Genomic DNA, 15382 nt, shown 5'->3' on the forward strand with positions numbered 1-15382 from the left:
ACAGGTTAGAGCTGCAGAAATCACAGTGCATTGGAGAATCTGAACAGCTCCAAATTGCAATGGATTTCCCTCCACTACTACACTGCAAGGTTGTGACTAGCTTTGTTGTTTTAGGTATTTCACCACAGACCCCTACCATATTAGTGTGGTACCAAACAATAATGTATTTCCCACAAGTGTGTTTTACATGGTACAACACAATATAGATGGTTGAATAGAAGAGCGGATGTTACACCTCACAGCTACTTAATGAATCTGCCACTGTACACACAGTGTGGAGTAACACTATCAAATTGATTCCTCCACAGAAATGAACACATATTAAAATTATAAAATGTGGTGCAAGTTTCCCAATGGTACCTTCTGCTTCTACAAATTCATTCATTTTAAATGGCAGGGATAAGGAGGTAGGTAAGCAAAGTAAATCAATTATGTACATGGACTTACTTAACTTGGCTAGGAAAAACGCCTATACTAAGCGCTTGTCCTGACCTTCAGTGTTAATAAATTATCCTACAATACCAAAACAAATTCAAGCACTGTGGGTTTGCATCACTATTACTGTGGCAGTCTGAACATTTATGTTATTTATTTACTTACTTCGGGTGCCCCGTCAGCCACATGGCATTGCCATGGTTTTACACTAGACTAAACTAGTCAAGTACAGCATTTTTCAGCACTGGAAAAAGAATATCATAAACCGTACAAATAGGCCTGTTTCTTTCTTGAAAAACTTAGTACAAAAATCCATGAGATTATTATTGTATAATCTAGTGCATTTACCCCCAATCAAAAACTATAATTATTAACAATAATAATAATAATAATAATAATAATAATAATAATACTTAGGGATTATACTTCTGCATCCATTGTAGAGAAACTGTATCCAGCTATTGTGATTCAATAATTTTGGAATTTGCAAGGTAAACGTGCCAGTAGCTAAAACTGGCAATCTTCCTCGAACTTCTAGTACCAATTGTGAAGCGGAACTTGCAACATAATGCTATCTGTGTACATTATTGTATTATCTATATGACTTCAATTAAATACAAATACATTTAAGACATCTAACATTGACGAGCAATAACATATAACACCACCTGGAAACACAGTAAAAATCAAAGCACTGCTGTACATTTCTACAGTATGTCAGGCATTTTTGGTTATGCAATTATATAGCAATACTTTATTTTTAATTGACAACAGTATATTTGATAGTAATGGTCTGGTAAACACACTAAAAAGACAATGGCAAAGTAAAGCTATTTGTATTTTAAGTCATAGTTTGTGTGTGTGTGTGTGTGTGTTTGTTTGTTTTAATCAAAAATGCTAATTTAAAACATAATGTGCATATACTCCTAGGCAAAAACAAAACAAAACAGGCATTTCTTGTGATATCGCTAGGTATCTAAAATAAAGACTTCAGTTGCCTACCTTCCTAAGTTCCTATGTTTGAAATATCCCAACGGTTATTGTCTGCTTTGCCAAGTTCAGTCTTCAGTGCTGCATACTCCACGAGGTAATATCGAAGCAGTCTGAATTTTAAATCCAATAACGTTGCGCTTTTTTTTGTTTTCCCTCCTTCGAATGAGAAATTCTCATTGACCAACTCAGAAACAAACTTGTTGTAACTGATAAACTTTTCAGTTCGTAACAACTTGGTGCCTGCATTTGAGGCGGTACCACTTTGAGTCTGGAAAGGGGTTGTCTGGGAAGAAAAAAAATACCATGATTCTAAAGCGTCATGTAAAAGTTTTTGGTTTGTTTTTTACATGATAAGTTAAAATAATCATGCGATTGTATACGAGCCTATGGTACTTCAAGCCTCACAATATATCACTTAGTGTTAATCACACACAAATTGTTCAAGAAGGGGTTACCCTTGTCATTTGAAGAGTCTATGTTGGCTATGCTTGTAACAGCATGGTTTGTGCAAGGGTAAACCTTATTGGTTGTTTAAGGTAGGGGTGGGACAACGAAGATGTGATGGGAAGTAAATTCCATACATGGAGAACTGTGTAGAGCGCATTCTTTATTTCACCTGTAACTGATATAATAGCAGGAATGTAAAATTGTCAGTGGTAACATAATGCTGGGTGTGTACAAACATATATGTGCCTCTTGTTCTTATTTATAAAAACGTGTACTAGTCATAACAAAACATACGAGACAGTAAGATAGATTGTATTACAGCTGCAATCTATTTGTTAATATTGTGAACAAAAAAAATTGCATCGTTCAACCGCCAGAGGATTTTTCTCCCTGTCCATCTGCATCTGCAATTCATTATTTCTGTGTGACGCAAAGCAAATCACACCGAACCATGCACTCAGTATTGCATGCTGGCTGAGCAAGTAAGCCCAAATAACAGAGATTTGCATATCGGTTAAAAATGTCTCAATGTTTTCTATGCTTATTTCGTTTTTCTCTAAAAAAATGCACGCCATATACTAGTTCTAGTCTATACCAATTATAAAGATTTACCACAGCAGGTTTGCACGGTCATTTTAATACTGCAGTCTACCATGCTTTGTTCTACGTGTTTACCATATGAGTTTTACAATTTTTTGCCATGCAGTACTGGTACCATGCTTGCCAGGGCACATCATGGCTGTTCTTTTATGTGCGTTGCTGCAGGGCTAAACACTGCCTTTTGAAAGAAACCCTGCTGTTGCTGGCTGATCTTTTTTTAACAACAGCTTAATTGTTTTTTTTTTTTTTTTTAGTAGATAGTTTAGTATCTTGGTTCACAAAAATAAGATTAGGGTACTGGATTCAATTTAGTTTCCTAAAACAAACAATAAAAAATACATCTTATTTTATTGTGTTTGCAAACAAATCAGAAAACCCATCTTGAGAAGGTGTGCTTTACTGACAGAGAAGCTGACACAGCCCTCTAAGATGCCAACCTAAGGGAGCAGGTAGTAAACATCTGTCTCTATCACAGTGTGCTAAGATCACCCAGCTGTTAAATGAAGTGAGAGTATTCTATAAATGGGGCACCTTATTGCATTTCACCTACAGAAGAAATAGTTGAAGGGTAAACTTGATCCCCAGCTCAGCTAGTAACGTTGATTCACTGCTGTTAGTACAATAATTTCTAATGATTTGACCAAGCTCGCAAGTCTGTGCCACGCTTCTAACAAGCTTGTACAGTAATATTGAACAGGCTGCAAAGCTGTCATTTTGAAAATAAATATATTTATTTATATTTTTGCTTTTTCTATTTTTATAGGCTAACATAAGGTTCAAATTATTTTTAGTACATATATTTATATTTATATACTGTAAATATAGATAATGAAAAGTAGTGTACAAAGATATATAATAAAATCATCAAATACCTTGTATAGATTGATTATAGCTTATTAATATTCTTTTTTTTGTGTGTGTGTGTGTGTTTCATTTTATCTTAACAGATTTGGTTTAAAACACTGGGCAAGTAAAATAGGCTTAGTGTTTCTATTATAGCCCTTTGTGGACAGTCATTTATATTAGAACTTGACTTCACTATGCAGCACAATTGGCACGGGTCACCTTTGAAAACAGTCCAAAATCTTTCATAGGCATGGAGAATAAACTTCTCCCCCAGCCTCTAAGAAAAACAATGCAACCTTCAAGGCCAGCTTCTGGTATGTCAAGAAGCTGTACTGTCCCTGCTTGTGTGTCCTTTCTCTGTGGATAATTAGAGGAGACCTTAGTCCCCAGTGCTGCTGGTATATGGCAGCTGAAACTACTAACTTCACATGAGGATTTTTAATGGAATAGTCCTGTTTAAAAGATTATTCTTTAATAACTGAGCTACACGTCGCAAGGGCCCTTTGTGCTGTCTCAGAGAAAGCCCTTCCCTGCACTGCTCTTTATGTTGCATGTGTTTACAACAGTCAAACTCACATACACTGAGCCAGCTCCCTAATTGCGATGCTGGTCAGTGCCAACGATTCAGCTGGACGCCCCTGACCAAGCTTGACCCATGTAGGCAAAACGCTGGCAATGGCCAGTCCTGCAATTAGAGATTCTATCTGTTCTGTGTGTTCCATATCATTATTCATTATGATTGAAGGGTGCATTGTCTGAGAAGCCATTTACACATTCTGGGACTTATAAATGTTTTGCTTGTGTAGATTTGGATGGAACAACAGATAGCATTGGAAGACACACTACTTGGTCACTGTAGAAACAGTGAGACCAAGGGGCACAAGGATGTAGAAACAGTGAGACCAAGGGGCACAAGGACATAGAAACAGCAAGACCAAGGGGCACAAGGACATAGAAACAGTGAGACCAAGGGGCACAAGGATGTAGAAACAATGAGACCAAAGGACACAAGGATGTAGAAACAATGAGACCAAGGGGCACAAGGACATAGAAACAGTGATACCAAGGGGCACAAGGATGTAGAAACAGTGAGACCAAGGGGCACAAGGGCGGAGATAGGGTGGTGGACAGGGGGATTTAGCACCAACATAAACATAATGCTTAGGCCTAAATCACTAGGTTGCTGGTAAATGGAAGAGAACTGATTGTTCATAATGATCCTTCAAACCATTTTCTTTTGCCAAATTATAAGTGAATTACAAGAGAATTATGAACATGAAACTGAACTGGGAACAAGATGAAAACTGTAATAAACATTTGATGAATATTGTATTCTAGGTATGGGGCTGTAACCATTCCCCCAGGTTTGTATTTCAGTAACTTATTGATAGGGAAAGTGATAATTCATTGTTAATTTTTTTCACGTCGGTCAGGCTGCATAGGTACTATATATGTATTATTACAGCAATAATGGTTGAGAAGCACCAACTGTTACCTAACAACAGGTCATCCCAAAACAAACAGATTCCTTGGTTAAAAAATCTTTTCTATTGCTCAGGACAGTTTGACCTTCCTTGGTATTGGCTATCCACTGAACCAGTATCGCTTAAATATCCATGCTGTTTGTGTTCAAAGACATGCAGTACACTCCAGAGTGTGCCAAGTGGCCTGAACCATTCGTACAGCTTGGTGCATTTGATTTTCCAAGAAAATTAGATAAAGACTGTTAAAAATAGCGTCTCTATCTAAAAAGCAGTTGATTACCTGGTGTTTTCTGCTGTGCTATCGGACCCTGTTGACAACTGAAGCGATTCCTCCAGTCTCATCCCTTAAGCAAAGTGTTTGAAAAAAAAAATTGTATTGGAATATCATTATAATAGCAAGCTGAATCATTAGCAGAACAATGCATTACCAGCAATTAGAACACAACGGATTTGGAATAAATATTGCACACTGGTCCACACTCGTACTAGTATGATATTATAGCACTGCAATGTATTGGACAACAAACTTTTTAACTTCACATGGCACTAATCGTGTATTGTAGAGAAGAGGTTTTTGGTAGTAGTGGTAGTATCATTATTCCTATCTGCAGTATTTAGCGTGGCATCATTTAACTTCAAACAGCGCTGTGATCGTGTTATTGCAGGAATTAAATTCTTTGGAATTCCTTTGTAATAATATTGGTAATAAAAAAAGATGCTGACGCTCAGCTTGTCCTTAAGTGGTTCAGTTTCATTGGTTTTCATAAAAAAGCCTCTTGTCCTAAAGTAACAAAGAGCATAACTGTGGTGCTGCTGAAAATAAGTGTGTGCTGCTGGCACCGCTTTCTATCTGCCTGCATTGGACCAGACCTGATGAACTGACAATTGTGCAAAGTCACTTTCAGAGCTGGGCCTGATCCTGGCCTCAACCCCCAACAGTGGGAAATAGCATAATTAAATGCAAAACATTTGTTGGATAGTCTGTCACTTGGCAGTCTTCTTTGGTTCTTTCATAAGATTGATTTTAATGTTATGTAACTATTACATAAATAGTTAACTCTTTGCATGGCATGTTGTCAATAAGATATAAACGTTTGTATGGAAATAAATTAGTCACTTTGTTTTAACTGAGACTGGGATTCAAACTATTAGCATTCATGGGGTTTACATGCAAGTTTTTATTTTTTAACTCAAGACATTTACACAAGAAAAATGTCTCGTGTTAAATACTTTTTTGGGTTTCTATTTGCTCAATTTATTTTACTTGAGTAAACCAGGCTTTTCACCCGACTTCATGCAAATTATGGGAAAGGTGGCGGTTGATATGTAAATGAGCTATGTCTAAAGTACTCGTGCTATTTTTGTAGATTACTAGTGAACTTTTGTGAAAATGTAGTTTCCATGCACAAAGAACTGGTACATGAGTAAATCTAAGCTTCTGTAATAAAGCAAACTACCTCGTGCCTGGCTATTTAATAATGTGTTTTACTGCTCTTGCCCAAATTGTTTTTCAAATGTTATTAGTAGTGAATACTGTTTCAACTAATTGCGGCTCATAAATTAAAAATAAACTCAGAGGTATAAAATGAAACTTACCAACAGGTATTGCAGATCACCATGGCTGAAAACCAGCAGAGACGTTTATATATATATATATATATATATATATATATATATATATATATATATATATATATATATATATATATATATATATATATATATATCATTTTCATTCAGGCAATATAGCACATAGGGGATCAAGTGATGCAACGATGCATACTACCCTGGCTTAGAAGCCCTACCTATCCAGACAGGTGACAGCTGCTGAGGAAGCATCCAACAGCACACTAGGGTAAATACAGGTAGTGGGCACTAGAAAGGGAGGTGGCGGATACTGATGAAACGAACTGAAGTGATACTGCCTTTCAAAACAAGCACAAAACAAGCAAACTCATGTTAGAGTATGTGTGTTTATGCAAGTTCCAACCAAAAAAAAACCCAATTCTGCTTACTATAAGCAGACTTGGCAACTGTGAAGGTTACCTCAGCCGCCAGTTTCAATTGGACAGGAGCGATCTGACGAGTCTCATGCTGTCAGAGATTCTCTCCTTTCATTTAAGTTGTGTTGGATTTACTGTTGTGTCAAATATTAATGATGCAAACAAAAGAACACAATCAATATGTTCATTTGCAATTTTATTTGGTCACTTCTGAGAGAGCATCAACAACTTGTTCGGTGTTGTTGTGCTTTTTTGGTAATCGAGCTGGCTCAGTTCAACAACTATATTTACTAATATGAAGGGCAGACACTTGTTGTCTTTGGACATAGCTGGGATCAAAAAAAAAGGACGGGAATTAATTCAGTTACATTTAAGCAGCTCACACAGTCTTCGTGTTTAACTTTAGCATAGTTTTTACAGCAAGGTTATTCTCAAACAGCTGCTTTAACACTATAACAAGGGCATAATAATGCAGTTCATGGTAAGTGGCTTTATACAGAACTGTAAACCCACAAGAGATATACAACATGACAGACCAGACACAGCAAAACACAATAATAAAAATAATAATAATAAAAAGCCATTAAGGTGAACTACACCACAGCTAACCATAAAATCACCCATCAGCCACTACTTTCTGCCCTCTTGGAATCCACAGTAACAACTAACCTGCTCCCTTGCAATAGTTAAGAAAAAAAACACACTCATAACCCTAACCCTAACCCTAACCCTAACCCTAACCCTAACCCTAACCCTAACTCTATCCCTCTCTTTGGCCGCTTTTTCGGCCACAAACATGAATTACCGGAGTAATTCTCCCAAACGTGCATTTTCATCGCCATTTCACGTGTAAATTGACCGGCATGGAAACCCAGTGATTGTCACTCTTGGAAACCCAGTGATTGTCACTATTCTTCACAGCAACAGGTCACTTGTTCCAGTATACATAGCGCTCCATTAGCAGCGGGCTGTAATGTGGGTCCCTGGAAACTTGAATGTAGCTGGAATGCATCTCATTTGGCATGATCATTAGATTCCATTAAAGAACAGAGCCTGTCAATAGTTGTGTAAGAGGTGTTGTTCTTTGAAGGATTAACCTTATCTGGCAAAGTGTGTAGCAAAACTTACTATGTGTGTCATATCTATTTTTCAGCCTAGACAACAGTTCTGAATTGCTTTTCTTTAGGTCTTAAGTACACCACGAAAAAAAATTACTCTATAAATAACCATTATACCAGGCCCAGATGAGCCCAAACCACAAAGTAGAAGACTTCAGTTTTGAGTTGAGCTGAAGTCCAAACCATGGTTGTAAATGGCCAATGGGAGCTTAGTTACAATACAACTATGGCCAAAAGTTTTGCATCACCTACAATTTTAGGATTGAGACATCATTTTTAAAAAACAACTATATGAACATAATTTAGATATTTTATTTAATATGTAATCAAAGAAACTCCAAAATGATATTGCACAAGTCTACCAGAAGCCATAGAAGTACAGTATTTCATGTTACACATTTCATAATGTCACATTTTTCAGTTTTTTGTTAAGTATATTGAAAATTACAAAGCAGTATGTAATTCAATATGTTAACATAACATTATTCAGCAGGTTTCATTCAACTTTATGAAGCAAAATGAGTTAATTCAATAGGGTGATGCAAAACTTTTGGCCATAACTATAAAAATGTAAGCTGAATTTGAACCATGGACAGACCAAAACAGCCATTCCTAATGAACATATCTGAAGCTGAGAATTAGTACAAATGAGACAGCATGCCCTCACCTAAATAAAAATTAGCCTTCACAAATAATACTTATGTAATCTTCAACCTTTCCAACAGCATTCTAATTGCCTTTATAGAAGTTTGAAAAACGCTCTACTGTTTGGACATTATTAGTATATCTGTTTATTACCCTGAAGAAACAAAACTCATAATATTACCAGCAATGGCAACACAAAAGATATGGAAAAGAATATTGCACATTGATTCCAATACATTAGAACACTGGAACTGACATTAGTTATAGGAATCAACGGGTGAAGTTGACAAAGATAATCAGACTCAGGAAACTGACACAGGAGTTCGTTGCTACCAGTATAACTGAAGGTAAACCTTTCTTTTGCTACATTGTGGTGCTTGAGAATATGCATATTCACAATTAAAGTACAAAAAAAGTAATGAACAAAACATTACTTCAGCATAACGACATGGGAACTAATGATTATGTTTCTAATGATGGCAAAACTTAATAAAATTGACCAGTAACAGCTCTCTTTATTCCACATACTGTACTATCTGAAGTTCATGTATGCTTAATGCTTGGCCCTTAAATATCTAGGCAGAGACTCAATATTTCTCAGACTAGTCACTTTATAAGCAATGTAGTAGCTTAAAAATGATGTTTCTATCTAGAGCAGAGAAATTCAGTTTTGAGCTGCAGTGTGGTGTTGGAATGTAGTAAGGGTGCCATTTAGGGGAGCACCTTTGTAAAAGTTTCCTATACAGTAGTAATACATCATAGTGAACAATGATAAAGCATATTAGTAAACATGGCAAACCAGGGTAAACTACGGCAAATGCATAGTATACCCATATGGAAAGCATGGTAAAACTGCAAAAGTACTGTACACAAACACCATGGTAAACTCCTGTAAGGACAGTTACTTTTGAAGAATTTGTACTCATGGAATGAATACGAATACAACAATCCACCACTGACATGCTCTGGCTGTTCACTGGGGAAGACGAGGCTCCCACTCATTCTCCATACACAAATGCAGGCAGCGGGTTCAGTTTGGTTTGCCCAATTTAGAACACGGCCAAGAGAGAAGGAACCACAGGTACCTATAACACACGTTATCTATAACACCACGGCTTTGGACACTTCTCACAATACATTCTCCCAGTTAGTGAAAACGTATTTCACCTCATGCATGTTTAAATGCCACCCCTAACACAGCCTTTAAAATCCTGTATGAAACATTTAATGCATAACCATTGTTAAACTTGTTCAATTGTTTAATTGTATTTATATTTCTAAGGTGTTGTGCTCAGCAGTACAGTTCAGTAAATGTGTCTATAATTCAGAGAATTGGAGCATGTTTACAGAGCTATAAGTTTCTTCAGCACTGGCAGAAAGGTAACAACATTATTTATTTCAGTAAACTGTCACCATAGCAAGTGTTAATGTGTGCATGGTATCCAGAACAAACAATGACAGTTAATGACAATTCCCCATCTGCTTGTGTCAGACTGTATAGCAAAATAGTGCTGTATTTTACTATAATTTTTTTGGGATGCCAATTCAAACATTGTTTTAGATACAGGAAAGGAGAAAAGCACTGGTTTCCTGTGTGCTCTAGATGTGGCAAGGACACCCCTTATGTCTTCCCTCCCGTGAACAGTGAAGTGACTGACCCAGATACAAAGAAAGGATTTACAAATTAAAGCCTCAGCAAGAAGTCTGTAGTATGGCTTCAAATCTTAGGTTTATTAAAGGTCACGAAGCACACTTTCAGAAAACACATAAAAGAGTGCTAATTTAGGAAGCTGAGGCAAAAAAAGGCTTAATCATGCTTAATTGAAGAAAATTATAAAAGGGATACATTATAAAATAATTATGTAATGCTGCTTTGTTTACACTCACTATTACAATATTTTTTTTTATAGTTCATAAATACGGATTTAGATAAAATGCTGCATAAATCAAATGTTTTTGTTTAAATTAAAATTAATTGCATTTTAGATTAATACAATGACTACAGAACAAATATGTTATGTGTTTCTAGTAATAAAATATGCATTCTACATTATTGTTTTCACAGCCCATGCATATACAAAGACGACATCATATTAAAGACTGGCGGTTACTTACAAAGATCAGGTATCTTACAGGGGTATCATGTGTCCTTGTAACTGGATCTCTCCTTTTGCTCTTTACCTCAGCAGGATGGAGCCTGGACCTGCATGAGTTGTCATGGTAACCAGGATGGATTTGCATGTGATTTGGTAACTAAGTGTGAGGTAGACAAACAAGCCAGGCCCCTATTGGCAATGACATCATCCACACACTCCAAAACAAAGCTGTCAGCCTGCAAAAAAAAACCCCAAAAAACAACAAAGAGCATCATCAGTATTGTGCCGTTTGGAGGCACCACAGAAACAAAGGATATCTCTTCTCGCTACACAACATTAGCGTATACAAAGCAAGTGAAATGGAGAAAGCAGTTCTATACCATATGAGAAATAATTGAGTTATGGAAAATTCCCATTAGGGTGTTATTGAATAAATACCTTATTTGTGTGGGTAACAGCCTTCTAGAATTCTACAGGTCATTTTTTCATTTTCTTTTAAATGAGTGGACCTGTGCAATGCAGCTATATTTTAAGGGCTTAAATACCACCAAACTCAATAAAATATGAGTTCCTCAAGCAGATTCATAACATTCAGTGGCACTATGAAGATCTGCCATTGTTTAAATAATTAAAATGCAGCAGGATGACGTAGATGTAATGATATATAATGTCAGGAATATTGTATTAAAAACATTGCTGTATTGTGTTGACCCTGACTTTCAGCATAAATAACATTGTGTCAGCACAAGGTGTAAACCATATACACGTGGCCTACTATAGCAAAGTACTGTGATAATCTTGTTTTAAATGGCATAACTACGTTATGAACAACAGAAATGATAATGACCAAATACTATCATAAAATGCTTTTCTATGTGTCAGTACAATGCTGTTCAAATCCCACCTAATTCTCACAGCAAAATCAATTATACAAAGTACATCTAAAAAGATTACATTCAGGAAGCATCTGCTAAACATAGCACACACTTTTGTATGAATGGATATAATTCAATTGCTGTGCAAATGTGCACGTTTGCATGTATTCTGTAACAATTAAAAGCATCATCTATCTGTTGTAAGTCAGTTTCAGTCACGCCGTCATGACGGGCAAAACAGCAACTCTAACTGAGAAGACGTTGATAGACTGCCGAAGGGCAAAACAGCAGCTCTAATTGATAAGACTTTGATTGATGGCTGACTGCAGTTTGCAGGTGCCAAAAGAACAACACTTCATGAATGGCTGATGTTTAACAAAGATAGTCTTCAGAAGGAAAAACCACAAAGGGATTTGATAAACAAACATCCAAAATGTGTACTGCAGCTTTAAAACACATCTCCCAATTTACTGAAACTGCATGTATGCAGTGACTGGGGAAAAAGTTAAAACAGTACAAAATCTAATACCAGGTAGTAACAGCAATTCTTAACATCGAGGTTTGCAGCTTTGTGTTTCGTAAATGCAATGTGGTACAGCTCTCAATTGTGCATGTCCCGGTGCAATGATGTAAAGATAATACAGGATGATGCGTCCCATCTGGAGGGGGGCAAGTTATTATCAATGAGCTCCCCCTGCTAAAGACAGGGATGCCACACAGGGGTAATCAGCGCCACCGGGGGAAAGTCTGAGCAACTGAAGAGACACGGCAACTCCACATAGTGAGCACAGGCAACATCCATATTACTGCTTTGAGCCATACCCAATTGTACTTCCTTAATCCAGAGAATACATCATTAGGACTGAAGTCTTGTTTATTTCCAAAGCATTTGGTGCAGGTTACCATTTATACAGCACTGATATTTTCAAACAAAATTTATGAAAAACAAAACCTGTTGACATAAATGAACAATTATACACACAGAGATAATGGGAGACTGCAGCTTTAATGGGTGTCATATATTTTTCTTTCTTCTTTCTTTCTCTTTTATGAAACAGTGGTGATGTAGAGCAAAATATAATGCTACTACAACTAATAATAAATCAATAATGCACTAAGGTTTCACTGTTACTAAATGTAAGACTCATGTTACAAATGCTGACTGCCATTTCATGTCATCGTTGGCAGAACTGCTTTCTCTCAGGCCAGAGCACTCTAAAGTCATGCATAATACATTCATTTTATCCCCAAGACAATAACTCAGACATCTGAGTTTTTATGTGCGTAAATAAAAAATACACTTAGCTTGCTACAGAGTGTTATATAAGTAGTTTGTTTATTTAAGTCCAGAATTGCTTGACAAAATGTTGTCTTTGAGAGCTGTTTAAATTATTTACCTGACAAGTGGCTGCTCCTGTAAATGGCTGTACTTGTATCAATGAATTGATGCAAGATCCTATGTTCAAGAATGAGCTAAACAGGAACAAAGCCAAACATCGGACATCGTCTGGGGGAATCCTCACTACTGATTTATAATATTGTCTACCACTCCCTCTTCCATTAAGCCAGCAAATAAAACCAATAGACAATGATGAGCGTGACACTTTGCATCAGCAAGCCCATCAGGGATATTTCATGGGCCATAGAGCACACACACAGAGAGGGCCGTCATTGTGTCAGCACAGCTCAGGGCTGGTGTGTGTTGCACAATCCCTACAGTCAAGGACATCTTCAGCAGCCACATCCAAACACTATCTAAATCCCCAGCCAAACGACTTGTTTAAAGAATATTAAAAGGCATTCAGAAAAAAAAATACACGTTTCTTTATAATACATTTCTTAACTCTTATTGGCTTTATTAACATTATTGCTGGTTCACTTTTTACTGCATTGATAATCTTGAGCTCTTCATATTCCTTTATACGTTGTTCTTGGACATATAGATAAGCTGCTGCATCCTGATACCCTTGCTATTGTTCACAGGCTCTGGTCGCAGTCAGATCCTTGGAGTACGTTTAAACTCAGGGTGTTCCATAACTTACTCATTATAGGCAATATCATACTGTACAAATTGCCAAGGAGGATGTTTTCTGTTAAATCAGACGACCACGCCCCCTGACTAGCAGAACCACACATTAAAATGATCTGAATTCATTCCTCTTTGCTTAAATTTCATATCCAAAATAAATAGACAGTCAATATTAACAAGTATGCCTCTGGAGCCAGACTTATGGGAAACCCTGTACAATTCATCTATAGTATTTCAAATATCTACCTACACCCCAAAAAAGTATAACAAACAAGCAAAGACCCAAAAGATTTTTAACACAAGGATAAGGGGAATTAGGGGTAGCCATAACTGCTAACGCTAGTGTTAGTGCTTGTAAGAGGTAAGGAAATGGATTATGAGCCTTTGTTAATCACCAGTTTTATGGCTTTGCTGTAAATCTTTCCGTATCCATGATTTCCACTATGACTAAATACACAACAGCAGTTATCACCAGTCCTGGTCATCACCGCTGCAGTAAAAGTGCGTCAGCATATGGCGTTTGTTCATTCTAAGTTGCAAGTGGTATGGAACACTTCAGCAGACATGTTTTGCAGGAATGCAAGACGCATTGTTTATTTTAGGCTCTTTATTTCACATAGATAAGTTTGCAAAATCAGATTTTGTATGTAGTAAACAGATATGTCTAGTCTTAGACACCTGGCTTTCGATTAGATGCCTTGCATTAAGTTGTCTTAACTTATACAATCCTGGCACGTACTTTGATAACATGGTTTAAAAATCAATACTGAAAAAAAAAAATCAGATAAAGTGTTTTCAAAGTGCTGTGAAAGAAAAATACATAAATGACCCTTCTTTGACTGAAAATAAATATTACCTTTTATTATTATACCACATTTCTTCATAATTATAAGAATTATTTCTAAACTGTTTTAAACAATGAAAAAAAAAAGAATGCTAAGTGCATCTAATCTTATTATCTCCTGCTTCTATTATGAATGTACTATGTTTATCAAGGCTTCTATTTTGTTTTACCTTTACTGAACTCTATAATGTTTCTACCACACTCTGCTTTTTTAGTATCAGAAAACAACGCAAAGCCCTTGTATAGAAGCTGTCTAATGTACTAATTAAGACTGGTGTTGAGTGAGTTATTTTTCCAGTCCTGTAGTCAGGAGTTCCAAAGCCACCAGAAGACTCTCCAAAAGAATAACACCAAACCCAGGATGGGCCCTAAAAATAGCTTAAGTGCCCTGATGAGTTCAGGAGGGAATGTGGCCTGGAGTTGCTTTGCAGGCCAATTCCAATGTGACTTTCCAAAGGCATGTCTAAGGATGTAGCCAATCTGCAAGCAAAGCAGATTTGTCTAGTCAATTGCAACTGGCTGCTATTGATCCAGGCCCTAGAATCTACTTTGTTCTTTCCTTCAAGTGTGGAAGACAGATAAGGGAGCTTGTTTGCATGATCTGGTCAATTTGTTTCTATTTGTTCCCTAAATTTTAAACAGCCAGTATCAGGTATATATACAGACAGTTAAAAGTATACAGTAATTTAAAAGTACATAGAAAACTAGGAGTACAATTTGAAGACCCCATCATTGCCAGCAATCGCTACCCAATTCATTTCAGCACCAGTATGATAAGTGGCATGGTATTAATTGATTCCATTGTGTTATTACTGTTATGTCAAATATTATTCAAACATTACCACTTGGTGATATAAGTCTACCAATGTCTCATACCATTGTTGCTACTGTATGTGCGTGCTTTGCCCCTAAGGATGAACCATTACAGTTTAACCCTGGTCACATGTTTTTTTTTTTTTTTTTTTTT

General features: G+C 36.6%; 1 protein-coding gene across 22 annotated transcripts in view; it reads right to left on the minus strand.

Annotated features, from left to right (window-relative positions):
• Window positions 1-15382, minus strand: part of LOC121320007 (protein-methionine sulfoxide oxidase mical3a-like) — a 105445-nt gene that overhangs the window by 80379 nt on the left and 9684 nt on the right. For 10 of the 22 annotated variants that reach the window (XM_041258089.1, XM_041258090.1, XM_041258094.1 and 7 more), the window contains exon 1: window positions 1438-1808. The exons of 1 other annotated variant lie outside the window; for it this stretch is intronic. The gene's annotated coding sequence lies outside the window, so the exon portion shown is untranslated. Of the gene's footprint in view, window positions 1-1437; window positions 1812-10686; window positions 10904-15382 lie in introns of those variants that run through there. 11 more of the 22 variants (XM_041258082.1, XM_041258080.1, XM_041258088.1 and 8 more) reach the window with 5 other exon arrangements.

The sequence above is a fragment of the Polyodon spathula genome, chromosome 8, assembly GCF_017654505.1.
Source record: "Polyodon spathula isolate WHYD16114869_AA chromosome 8, ASM1765450v1, whole genome shotgun sequence".
Classification (NCBI taxonomy): Eukaryota; Metazoa; Chordata; class Actinopteri; order Acipenseriformes; family Polyodontidae; genus Polyodon; species Polyodon spathula.